At 39.4% G+C, this 12,965-nt stretch overlaps 1 long non-coding RNA gene across 1 annotated transcript in view; it reads left to right on the top strand.

Annotated features, from left to right (window-relative positions):
* The first annotated feature begins 451 nt into the window (after positions 1–451).
* LOC138147941 (uncharacterized) overlaps positions 452–12,965 on the top strand; it is an 83,555-nt gene continuing 71,041 nt past the window's right edge. The window contains exon 1 of the long non-coding RNA XR_011164939.1: positions 452–549. This is a non-coding gene — a long non-coding RNA (uncharacterized lncRNA). The remainder of the gene's footprint in view (positions 550–12,965) is intronic.

The following is a 12,965-nucleotide window of genomic DNA, read 5'->3' as shown; positions in this document are numbered from 1 at the left end:
AAATGAGAAACTGTCTTGCAAAATTACAAACAGTATGAAAATGTTTATGATTCCAGGGTTCATGTTAGAGTCTGTACACCTTTTCCTTCCTTATCTAGGAACAGTTCTAAGGTAGATTCCTCCTAAGAGTCCTGTCTTTTCTACTCCAACACCTAGTAGAAAGAAGAATCTTACTGGTTAGAATTTAAAATTAGCAAATGGAGACTTTGGGTCAAAAACACAAGATTAAAACTATCTCAGTTCCTAGAGAAAGTGGTAGAGTTTCTCCCATAGAGAGGGTTACCTCAGGAAGGAAAAGAAAGACGTGATTCTCTTCATAAGACATGGAGAGCCACCAGGACCTATGTGGTTCCAGGACAGACTGAGACCAGGGAGTCTCAGAAAGTTTGCATATGCTTTTGATAAGTGTGCAGACATATGGATGATTATCTTAACCAAACCTCCAACCAGCCTGGGGTTTTTCCACCCCAATGAAATATGCAGAGTTCAGCTGAAAAATTAAATCAAGCCATCAGGAGAGTGGCTCAGCGGGGATCAGAAGTCCAGGCAGTAAGTATCATGTTGTTTTGTAACAATTCACTCCATTTTCTGACTGTTTCTTAGCACCCAGCACTTTTACCTGGCACTGTGCCTGACACAGTTTGTTGACTGACTGACTCTGAATCTTGGTTTGGGGGAATAAAGTGGAATAAGATTGGAAAGGCGGGAAGGGCTTTAAATGTAAAATAGAGGACTTTATGTTAGGTCCTGAAGGTAAAAAAGGAGCAAACGAAGTTTAAGTAGAGGAGCGATGTGGTCAGGTCTATACTGTAGATCTTGGCAGCTGAATGAAGGATGGATAAGAATGAGGAAAGACTTGTAGGCAGACCAGTTAGAAGGCTGTCGCAGTAGTCAATTTGAGAAAGGATGAGGTCCTTGCAGTAGATTATAGCTAGCTATATGAGTAGTGAGAAGGGAATGTTTATGAAAGATGTTGTGAAAGTAGACAGGACAAGATTTGAATATGTGGGGCAAATGAGAGTGAGGGATCTAGGTTATATCAAGATTTCAAGTCTGGGTGCCTGAGAAAAATACACCTTCAACATCAATTGAGAAGTTTGATAAAGAGGGAAGGGGCTTGAAAAGGGAGAAAGATAAGTTCGTTTTTGGACATGGGATCATAGGTTTCAATCTGGAAGGGACCTTAGAGGCCATCAAGTCCAACCCCCTTATTTTACAGATGAGGAAACTGAGTCTGAGAAAGGTTGTCCAGGATCACACAACTAGTATCTGAGGCAGAACGTGAATTCACTGCCACGTAGCTACCTTTGAAACTGAGATGCCTTCCAGAACCCTGTTCTCTAAGTCCAAAAGACAGCTGGTGACATGGGACTGCAGCTCAGGAGGGAGACTGGGACTGGATTTGTCTATCTGGATATCATCTACATTTGTTGTTGGTCAGTCGATTCAGTTGTGTATGACTTTTCATGTCCCCATCTGGGGTTTTCTTGGCAGACATTGGAGTGGTTTGCCATTTCCTCATTTTGAAAATGAGGAAACTGAAGCAAATAGGGTTAAGTGACTTGCCCAGAGTCACACAGCTAGTAAGTGTCTGGGGCCAGATTTTAACTCAAGAAGAAGAGTGTTTCTGACTCCGAGCTTGGTACCCTATCCATTATGCCACCTAGCTGCATTGAAACCATGAGAGCTGAGGAGATTACTTACAAGGGAGAAAGGGAAGGGGAGAGAATGTAACAAATTCAGAGGTGACAGAATTTAGATACCACTTGGAAAAGAACAATAGGGTGAGGGGTTGTAAAAGATGGGGAAGATGGAACGGTTAAAGTTTATGTTTAGGTAAAAGCATTTCAAAGTTGATAAATATGGATTAAACATTATTGGGTGATGGCAAGGACAAAGTTATGGCCATCTCTGCATGTAGCTGAAGTGGGGAGCAATAGTAGGTCATGGAAATTGAGTAGTTTGAAGAATTGAGAAGTTAGCATCCTTGAGGGAATCATCAATATGTATGTTAGGGGTGGTTAGGTGGCACAGTGAGTAGAGCACCAGCCCTGGAGTCAGGAGGACCTGAGTTCAAATCCAGCTTCAGACACTTAACACTTAGTAGCTGTGTGACCCTGGGCAAGTCACTTAACCCCAATTGCCCTGCCTTCCCCCCTTCAAAAAAAAAAAAAAGCAAAAAAATATGTATGTTAAAAATGCCCATAGCATAAGGGTAGGAGTTGAAGTAAAAAAAAAAAAAAGCTGCCAGACACTGAATTGATTGGGGAATGATTTAATTAATTGATTGATTAACAGCTAGCATTTATATAGCACTTTAAGGTTTGCCAAACACTATCTCATTTGATCCTCACCATAATCCAAGAAGGCAGGTTCTAGCCTTACTCCTGTTTTATAGATGAGAAAACTAAGGCCCATGAGAGTGGCTAAGTGGCTTGTCCAGAGTCTGCTGAAGAGAATCTGAGTCAAGAAAGAGTTCAAGGTTCTAGGAGGTGAAGATGAAGGCCTCAAGGATCTGGACTGGATGATAAGCTTGGAATGAGCACATATCAAAAGAAGATGGGAACCGTGAGGGAGACCCCATTTCACTTTGGAATTACTCTAATAATTGGCACTATCCAACTCAATAGTGTTATTCCTAATATGCGGACTGAATATTCTATATGTGGTCTGACCAGAGCCTTCCCGGGTTTGCATGACATACCTTTCTTTATACTGCCTAAGACTACTTTTGCATTTTTGACTGACATATCACAATGTCAACTCAGTCCACTAAAACCACTAAATGTTTGCTCAAGTCTTGAGTAGACATTTAGAAACACACACTGTAGTTAGAGCCCAGTTCTTTCCAGGATAATATGTCAAGTCTGTGTGCCAGCCCTGAAATGAAGCATCTCCCTGTCTGCCCAGTCTTAGACTCCTGTCCAGCTGTGCCCTGAGGAAGAGGAGGGACCAAAAAAAAAAGATCACATACTGACAGATAAGGAAACTGAGGCCCAGAAGGTGAAGTAACCTGTCTGCTACAGCTAGTTAGTGTCAGAATCAGAGAGGGTGCTTGTGTTTCCTAACTCTGAGACTCAGTTTATCTGGCAAGTAACAAGCTAATTTATGTTAAGGTGTTAATGACTTATAAAGATCATTTCTTTGTCCTTCCCTTACCTGTGGTCCCCAAAATAGTTTTAAAGAAGGACACTTGTAGAGATTATATTGCTTCAACCAAAGCATCTAACAGTGGTCATTCTAGGCTCTGTAACAAGCTATTGGAAGAAGCTAATTTTCAGTGGGGTGGGGAGGGTGGAAAGGGTAAGTTTAGTGGCTCATGAATTTGTATTTATATCATATTTTGTATTTATATCATATTTTAAAGCTAACAAAATTCTTTCTTCCCAAGAACCCTCTCAAGAAAGGTTGTCTAATTTTTTCAAGTATATTTTAAAGGAATTTTTTTTTTCAGGGATTGGTTAGATTTGATGACGATTGTGTAATTATAACATTCTCTTTCTTACCACTATTGATTTCATTGAGGAGGGTTTGATATTTAATACACTTATTTAGTATACTGATATTTAGTATGCTTAATACAACGAGGCAGTGTACTGTGTGGATAGAGAGAGAACCTCAGAGACAGGAAGACAGCTCAAATCCTGGTTCTGATACAGACTGTATGATCTTGGGTGAGTTAATGGGCCTGGTCACTCTCTGAGCAGATAATAATTTGCATTGGTAAAGGGAGTTTCCTTATTGGGAGTTCCCTATGTTAATGAAATCATGAATCTGATACTAAAAAGTAGGGTCATTGGAAATAGGAACATTTTCAGTTGTTTCAATCATGTCTGGCTCTTTGTGGCCCCCTTTGGGGTTTTCTTGGCAGAGATATTGGAATGATTTGCCATTTCCTTCTCCAGCTCATTTTATAGATGAGGAAACTGAGGCCACCAGGGTTAAGAAGTGATTTGCTCACACAACTAGTGAGTTTCTGAGGCTGGATTTGAGCTCAGGTTTCCCTAACTCTAGGCCCAGCTGAATGTTCTATCCACTAGGCCACCTAACTGCCCCAAATAGGAACATTTAGAGAAGTCATTCTTAATAGGAAACATTTCTCCTATAAGCCCCTTGTAGGTAGGAACTGTTTTCACTTTTGTATTTTTAATTTTCAGTGCCTAGTATGCTGCCTGGAACATAGAATTTTTAATAAATGCTTTTTGAATTGAAATTAATTAATTGAGGCAAACCACAATGATTACAGTGCCTCTGGGAAATCTCCCAGTTTTTGATTCCTTGCATTTATGTCACAAGGTTGAGTCAGTTGTCAAGAAAAATCCAAGAATTCGGGGCCTATGTTGTCCAGGCTGAATATCTACATGAATCTAATCCCTCAGATAAACGTTCAAGTCTTTACCTCATGTTGCTGAATTAGTCACAAAGCAAAGGACAGGAGTCACTTGCTGATTAGAGAGAGTTGATAAACTGCTATATGAAGCCAGTGTAATTTATGAGAGGAGATTTTTGTGATTTCCTCATCCCCTTGGAAGAGGCAGAGCATGGTTACTCTGTGCATATCTCATGAATACTCATTCCTGAGAAGGATAAAACTGGGTACCGCCCTGCAAACTTTGAGCCAGCCTTCCACCCAACACCCCTGCTCTCATCTAAACACTGGATTCAACTTTGGAAATTTGAAAAAAAAATATTACTAATAACAAAGCCAGCAGACCATCTTAAGAAAGTAAATCGAATGGAAAGAGCACAAGACCTGGGTTGACCCAGGTTGGCACAGGACCAGCAGAAGACCTGGGCTGACATTTGGGTTTGACCTGTACTAGCTTTATGACTTTGAGCAAATGTCTACTTTCTGACCATCAGTTTCCTCGAAGTGAGCATGACTTGTCTGAGTGAGCACCGCCCCTTTCCCCAAAGTTGGTGTGGTTTCTAATGAAATAACACCTATAAAAATGTTGTAATTGTAAGTGATTATAGAAATAGGGGTTATTGCTATCTCAGAGTCTTCTATGTGGGACCTTTGTGGGGGGGGGGGCTTCAGCAACACAAATAGAACAAATCCATTTTCCTAGATTTCCCCATTTCTCTTGTCTTGGATATGTCTACCCAAAAAAAATTGGGGAAAATCTCTCCATGGTACCCATTCCCCAGTATCTTAAAACTGATTCCCCACTTGAAGCATATAGTTTATAGTATCAAAGAATTGTTATTAAAAGAAGAAAAATAAACAAATACTCTTGGATGAAAAGAAGAAAATGGGAGGGCAGGGCTTGATGACCATACAATACAAGATTTAGGACTGAAAAATACCTTCAGAGGCTGGCTATCCAGTCCAACCCTACCATTTTTGAATGAGACAATTAAGACCAAGGGAGTTTAAATGACCTGCCTAAGGAGACCCAGATCATAAGTGGGCAATGGGGTCATGATTGGAAGCCAGAACTCTGATTCCAGACCTAGCATTTTTTTCCTTTGTATAGAAACTTGGATTTCCCTCAATTCTTAGCTAGGGCACCATGGATCAGGTACTTTGCTTCTCTAGGCCTCAGTTTCCTCATCTGTAAAATTAGATAAATACTCCTTATACAAGTTCTTATGGTGAAAGTAATTTGTGTACAGACATTAAAGACTATAGAAATGTCAGTTATCATTAATGTATAATCAGACTAACCAAGGTCTTTTTTGCAATAGTTTCTGAAATTGTTCAAGGTTTCACCTGAAAGATCCTTCCCTCTGCCAGATCATTCTTTAATAATTGAGCTGTCAGAAGGCCTAGGATTATAACCTAATTCTGCTATTAATCATGCATTGTTGTTGTTGTTGATTTGTTGTGTCTGACTCTTTGTGACCCCATTTGGGGTTTTCTTGGCAAAGATACTGGAGTGATTTGCCATTTCCTTCTCCAGCTCATTTTACAGATGAGAAAACTGAGACCAAAAGGGTCACACAGCTAAGTAAGCGTCTGCCAGGTGGTACAGTGGGTAGGGTGTCCTCCCTGGAGTCAGGAGGACCTGAGTTCAAATCTGGTCTTACACATTAACTGTATGACCTTGGACAAGTCATTCCTTTTACTGGGGTTCTAGGATGAACATCTATAAAATGAAAGGATTATGCTAAATGATTTCAAGTTTCCTTCCATCTCCAAATCTTATTCCATTATTCTTTTTTGGAAAAAAAAAATCTCTGGTACTTCCCTGAAGCCTGCTACTTTGTATTCTATTTGTAAGTAGATACAGGTAATTTATTTCACCTTCAACTTTCTTACTTTCTTTTCTGTCAAATTTTCTATTTTTTCCCTATGAATAACAGTTTTATAATAGTGAGTATTAAATTCTTTAAGGTTTGCAAAGTGCTTTACGTATATTATGTCATCAGGTGGTTAATAAATATTTCTTGGGATCCTCACAACAACCCTGGGAGGTAGGTGTTACTATTATCCCATTTTACAGGTGAGAAAACTATAGCTGAGGAAGGGGAAGTTGCTATCCAAGGGAAGATTTGAACTCAGGTCTCCTTGATTTGAGATCTGTTATTCCACCTTCTGCATCTCCCAACTCTTAAATGCCTTTGTGTTGGCCAACCCCCATGCTTGGATTCCTTTCCTTCCTCACCTCTGCCCCATGTAAATATTTTCTTCCTTCAAGATTTTGAGTTAAACACTAATGTCTACACGAAACTTTTCCTGATACTGCTATCTTCCAGTGTCTCCTAAAACTATTTGATATTAATTATGCATTTTGTCTGTGTATACATACATACGTGCATCTACACATACATTGTTGTTGTGTGGTCATGTTTGACACACTGCAACCTCATGGACCATAGCACACCAGTGCTGTCCAAGATACTGTAGTGGTTTGCCATTTCCTTCTCCAGCAGACTAAGGCAAAGGCAGGTTAAGTGACTCACCCAGGGTCACACAGCTAATGAATGTCTGAGAACAAATTTGAGCTCAGGTCTTTCTGACTCCTGGCCTAGCACACTATCCACTAAGACATGTAGGTGCCTGTATACTTACATAGTCTCCCCCAATAGAATTTAGACTCCTTGAGAGAAAGGATTATTTCATTAGTGTCTTTGTATCCACAGTATCTGGCACATAGTAGGGTCTTAATAAATAGGTGGTGACCGATTGATTGGTGCAGTCACTGGCACTTAGCTGTGTGAGAGTGGCAGATCATACAGTTTTCCAGTGTCTCTTACAGTGACTATGCCCTTCAAGTGAGGAAATCTTGGAGTAACAGAACTAGAAAAGCCCTAGAACTCTTTACCTCATAAATACTTCATATGATGAATGGAAAAACTGAGGCCCAGACCAGGCTAGTGACTGACTCAAGGCGACACAGTGAGTTTGTGGCAGATGGAACCAGGATTTGAATCCAGTGCTGTGCAGTTGAGGGAGTGATAGATAGAGGATGCAGAGATGGTACATCTTAGCAGAGTTGAGAAAACCAAAGGTTTTCCTAGTCTAAGGTAATAATTCACTGGTAAGAGTTTCCTCACTTGGTGTTTCCCTTTTCAATGAATTATTTTTTAAAAAGGATAAATTCATCCTTTAGCAGTATAGACACACTTGTTCTTCAATTACAGAATTCTGTCAGAGCTAGAAGAGAGTGTGAAGGCCTTCTAGTTTAAATTCTCATTTTATGGTAAAGGAAGCTGAGATCTAGAGGAAAGAAGTGGCGTGCTCAAGGCTTAACATGGAGTTAATTACAGAGCTAAAACTCAGACCTTCTAACTTCCAGTCCAGGCTCTTTCCCCCATACCAGGCAGTCTTCGGAGTTCAAGGTTCCTTCCAGTTCCAGACCCTATGATTTTTCTAACCTTCTTTCTTACATCACTCACTGACTGATAGCAGCTGATTGATGAATTTGCCATCAAATAGCATCAATCCAACCTTTGAGGCCATGGCAACTGGAAACAAGGAGAAGAAGGAACATTTATTAAATGACTTAATGTGTTTAAATCACGGGACATTTTAGAGAGTGACAGGTGCTACGTGTCCTCTTTGTTATGTGCTCTGTTCCTGTGTGCCAAGGCCCCCACCCCCCCACCCCCTAAGTGCCCAGCCCTTGCTTTGGACCAGTTTAGGAAGTTCTTGGACAGATGGGCTAACGAACTGTATCAGCACCATTCCTCAGATGCAGAATTTGCACCAAGTTCTATAGGCCGAGTGCATAAAATAAAAAGAAAAGTCAAATATTTATAACGAGCCTAAGCAACAGACATAGGACTCAATGAAAATAATCCATCAACTTGGACCTTCTGGCCGCACCTTGGACTTAGCTACAAGGAGACTCTAATTCACTTCTTGCCAAATACTAAAAATTGAAAAGCACACTGCCAGCTCAAATTTGTTATTGTGATTATTGGACCGCGTTCTATTCTTTCCCCAAATTTCACCTAGTTTTATAGAATATGCGAAAGTGGTCTTTTTAAATTGATGGTCTCATATGTTGTGGGCAAAAATAAAGAATGAGTCCCAGCTAGATAAGTCCAAGTGTATCTGTATTTTCCAGAAAACAGCGTGGAAGCTGATAATGTCCAGATCTCCCTGTATAGGTTATCCAAACCTGGAAAATCATAGAATAAAGGGAACCCAGAACGGAATGAATAGATACTCAGAGGTTATCTAGTCTGACCTGCCTCTAAACAGAAATCCTTTCTATAGTGTTCCAAACAAGTGTGTTAGTCTTCTGCTGAAGGCTTTTCGGAATGGAGAGCCTATATCCTGAATCAGTCCTTTATATATTTTTTTAATCTCTCGGACTATTCCTTCCATCTAATCTTTATCCAGTATCTTATTGTATTATGGAAGCCATCCTAACTTCTTTAAGGCTATGATAGAGAACAAATTCTAGTTGGTCTTTCCAAGGTAGTCATAATTAGGCCTGGTGATGGCCTATCTCTGAATGAAGACAGTCTTGGATTGAGGCAGAGACATGGTCCAGTGGATAGAATACAGGTCCTGGAGTCAGGAAGAACTGAGTTCAATCCAGACTCAGACATTTATTAATTGTGTGACCCTAGACAAGTCACTTTACCTCTCTTTGCCTGAGTTTCCTCTGTTGTAAAATGGGGATAATAACAGGACCTGCCTCCTAGGGTTATTGTGAGGATCAAATGAGATAATGTTTGCTAAATGCTTTGCAAACTTTAAAGTGCTATATAAATAAAGGCTAGCTATTATTAACTAAATTTGGATAAGCTCATGGCCAAGCTGATGGACCATAAGGTGAAGAAAGTTTAATTAATTTTTTCACTATAGTAATTCTTGAAGCCCATCTAGTACACACCACCAAAGTAGTAATATGTGTCAGTGGAGGGAGAAATCACATGCTTTTGAAGTGTTGAAATATAATTATTAGGAAATACTTCCTTTTATTGATATGAATTTGTGGGTTGACAAAATAACTAATTTCCTCTTATTATCTTTAGTTTCTCTGTTAAGATCTTTTTGAATTCTGAGTCAAGATCAATTCTATCTCTAATTTGTGTTATTTAAGCTATTTGTTAACAGTCCCAGATTCAGATCATCTGCAAATTTCATAAGTGTACCATCTATATTTTCATCCAATTTAGTGATAAAATATTGAACAGCCTAGGTCCAAAGGCTCTGGTTCTCTCTACTGGTAATATCCTTTCAGGTCAAAATTGATCCTTATTCACAATTTTTTTTGTTTCACCCCTTGAGAGTATTTCACAGAGATTTAACTTTGGCATTGTAGAGCCCACACCCCTACATCTTGTACACTAGGGTATTATACATAATGCCTTTGTGCACAAACCAGAGAAGAACATGATGGATCATTGAGAACCAGTTTAATACTAACCCCCTTTGAAAAGGGGCTTCAGCAAGGCAGGCAATACCATTTTCATTGAATAAATTTGTCCCAGAATATTAGAATTCTGAAGAATTGAAACTGAGGTCCACATAAAGCACATGGTAGATATGAACAAGGTGATACACATGACAGATGAGGAGAGGTATGAAGGATGCCTTCATGGATATATATATATATATGAGTGAAAAAGAAGATGTCCAGAGGGAGTGATAACTGATGAACAGCCCAATGTGCTCAATCAAATATTTTCCCTATGTCAGGAGAAAGTGAGTCAGGTTTCCAGAAAGGTGGGTAAGTCTCCTGTGATGAGTTTATGGGAGAATATGGACAAAGCTTTAGGGAATGCAAGAATGGGTGGTCACCGTGTATATATGAGATTACAGATGATTGAATATTAGAATCTACTAACAAGTATTATTAGCTTAATGACCTGTTTATTTAGCTGGTGAAGGCATTAGAAAATGTTAGCACGTGCTTCAGAATGGTTGAGAAATTACTCTTTGTATCCTAAAACTCAATGTTCTTTTTCCCTCCTTCCAAATCTTCTGTCATATCCTAGGAGACCCTACTGAGAAACAGCAAAATAAATTAATGATTAATCTAGACTATCAATGGTTCCTTGTTACCTACCCAAATGAAGTCTTAATCCCTTCTCCTGGCAACCAAGACCCTCTGTGATTTGTCCCCAGAGTTTGTTTCTAATTTCACCTCCTACTACTCACCTTCATAATGCCTTCCTGGCAGTAAGTACTTAATAAATGTTTGTTGAATCAGATTCACATATCTATTGTAAAGTCAGACTGACTACTTGGCAACTTCCCAAAGCACTTCGTATATCACCAGCCTTAGACTGTACCATTTCCTCAACTCAAAATGCCCTTATCCCACATCTTCTTACCCAAAGCTTCCCTTCCTCCAGACTTAGATTAAATGTTGTCTGCTCCATGAAGATTTCTTTAATTCCCCCTGATAGGACCTCCTATGATCTCCTTTAATACATTGTGCTTCCTTTATTGTATTCATCATACTCTACTTTGCACAAGTATCTGTGCCCAATGTGTTATCTCACTTCTCAGACTAAACTTGATGAAGTCAAGGACTATGCCATATTTCTATAAGCCCTCCAGCTGCCACTCACAATTGATTCTGATGCCTCATAAAAGCATGAAGGAGAACCAGTGATCTCCAAGGAAATGCTAGCAAAACAAAGCTTTGGCTGGTTCTGTCAAAGTGGGAAGGCTTTGAGCCTCATGGTCAACATCTAGGTCAACAACAGTGCCTGCATGTTGAATTCAGTTGAATTGAGTCCAGGCCTGTTGAAGCATTGAATGTCCATCACAGTGGAACCAGTGTAGCTAAATTGGGAGAGGTTCATCACTTTTTTGTTTGGTTGATAATCTCCTATAGCATATCATGGTGAATGGCATCTGTATGGAGGGGGGAACCACAGCAATGAAATCAGAGATTCTTTGAGGACACTAAGCCCAGGGCCTGCATAAAGCATGACCTTTCTGACTCTTGTTCAACGAACTGATAAAGAATGAATGAGATTGAATATACAGATACACAGTCCTAATGAAACCATCCTTAATAGTTGAGGGATTAGCTACGACATTAAAGTGTGTGTTGGGAGAGAAAGGGTAGATGGACTTTCACAGAATCACCTCTCCACATACAGTGACTTATTGCTGGCAACATCCTTTAGAGTGATTTTGGAAACACAACTATTTATGACCCACCACACAGCAACTCTTGCTGCCCAGAGATGCAGACCCAGACCTTGAGAACATGAATCTTGTCAGTCACACTGCTACATATCTAACTAGGCCTGGTCTTATGTAGCAAGAATCCAAGGAGATAGTCATTTGGCTCTCTCACTCTGGAAAATATAGAGTAGTGCTAATTAATCATCAAACTAAGCCCAGAGGAAGACAAGCTTATAGATTCTTGGGAGACAGGAACATTATGTTCAGGGAGGAATTGCTGTTATACTCATAGCTCAGAAAAAGCTAATATTTTCTTCTGCCATGTGCCTTCTGGTCCCTCTTATAAGCCTATTAAAAATAACACAAATTCCATCATGTGGCATCTTACCACATCTACACTTAAAAATTTCCCTTTCGTATGTTTTCCATTCCAGTGAAAGTAGTTTACTTATTGTTCCTCAAAATCTTCTTGTCCTTTCATCCTCTGAACATTTCACAGGCCATTCCCCCTCCGCCTTGAATAAATTCTTTTTACACCTTTTCCTTTTGAAATCTTTTCCTCCTGTCAGACGCAAACTTAGATGTCACCTCTTCAATAAAGCCTCCCTTCATATTCCCGGTTAAAAGTTATTTCTTTGCTAAATCTAGATTGCCTAGATTATACAAAAATGCTTGATAAAGTATTTCCTCTAGTTCTTATTGAGAAACTAGAGACATATGGATTAGATGATAGTATAATTAGATGGATTTTGACCTGGTTAGATGTCCTAACTCCAAGTGTACTTGTAAATATTCAATGTCACTGTGGCAAAAAGTCTCTGATGGAGTGCTTCTGGGATCTCTGCTTGGCTATGTAATTTTTATCACTTTTGTAAGAGACTTGGATAAAGCTATAGTGGTCTGCTCATCAAATTGCAGATGACACTAATCTGGGATGGATAGATAACACAATGGATGACAGACAAGATGATTTTGACATACTAGACAATTAGGCTGAATTGAATTAAATTATATTTAGTAGGAATAAATGTAAAGCCTTATACATGGGTTCAAAAAATCAACTTCATTAGTACAAAATGAGGAAGGCATGATTATAGAGTAGGGTTTTTTATGAAAAATATCTTGACATTTCAATGGACTGCAAGCTCAATGTCAATCATCAGTGTTCTATAGGAGCTATGTAGCAGTATTGGCCTACAGTAAGAAGTATCCAGGAACAAGGTGGTGATGATCCTTCTAGATTCTGCCTTGGTCAGACTACATCTGGAATATTGGATTTAGTTCTGGGCACTACAGTTTAAGAATGATATTGGTAACTTGGAAAGCATTCAGGGGAGAGCAAATAAGATGGTTACAAGTTCATGTCTTTGAAGAGTCAGTTGAAGAAATGGGATATTTAACCTGGAAAGGAGAG

This window comes from Petaurus breviceps, unplaced genomic scaffold (genome assembly GCF_028583685.1).
Source record: "Petaurus breviceps papuanus isolate PSGF00001 unplaced genomic scaffold, PetGlider_PUasm1.0 140, whole genome shotgun sequence".
Lineage (NCBI taxonomy): Eukaryota > Metazoa > Chordata > Mammalia > Diprotodontia > Petauridae > Petaurus > Petaurus breviceps.
This window is presented reverse-complemented; position numbering and strand designations above follow the sequence as displayed.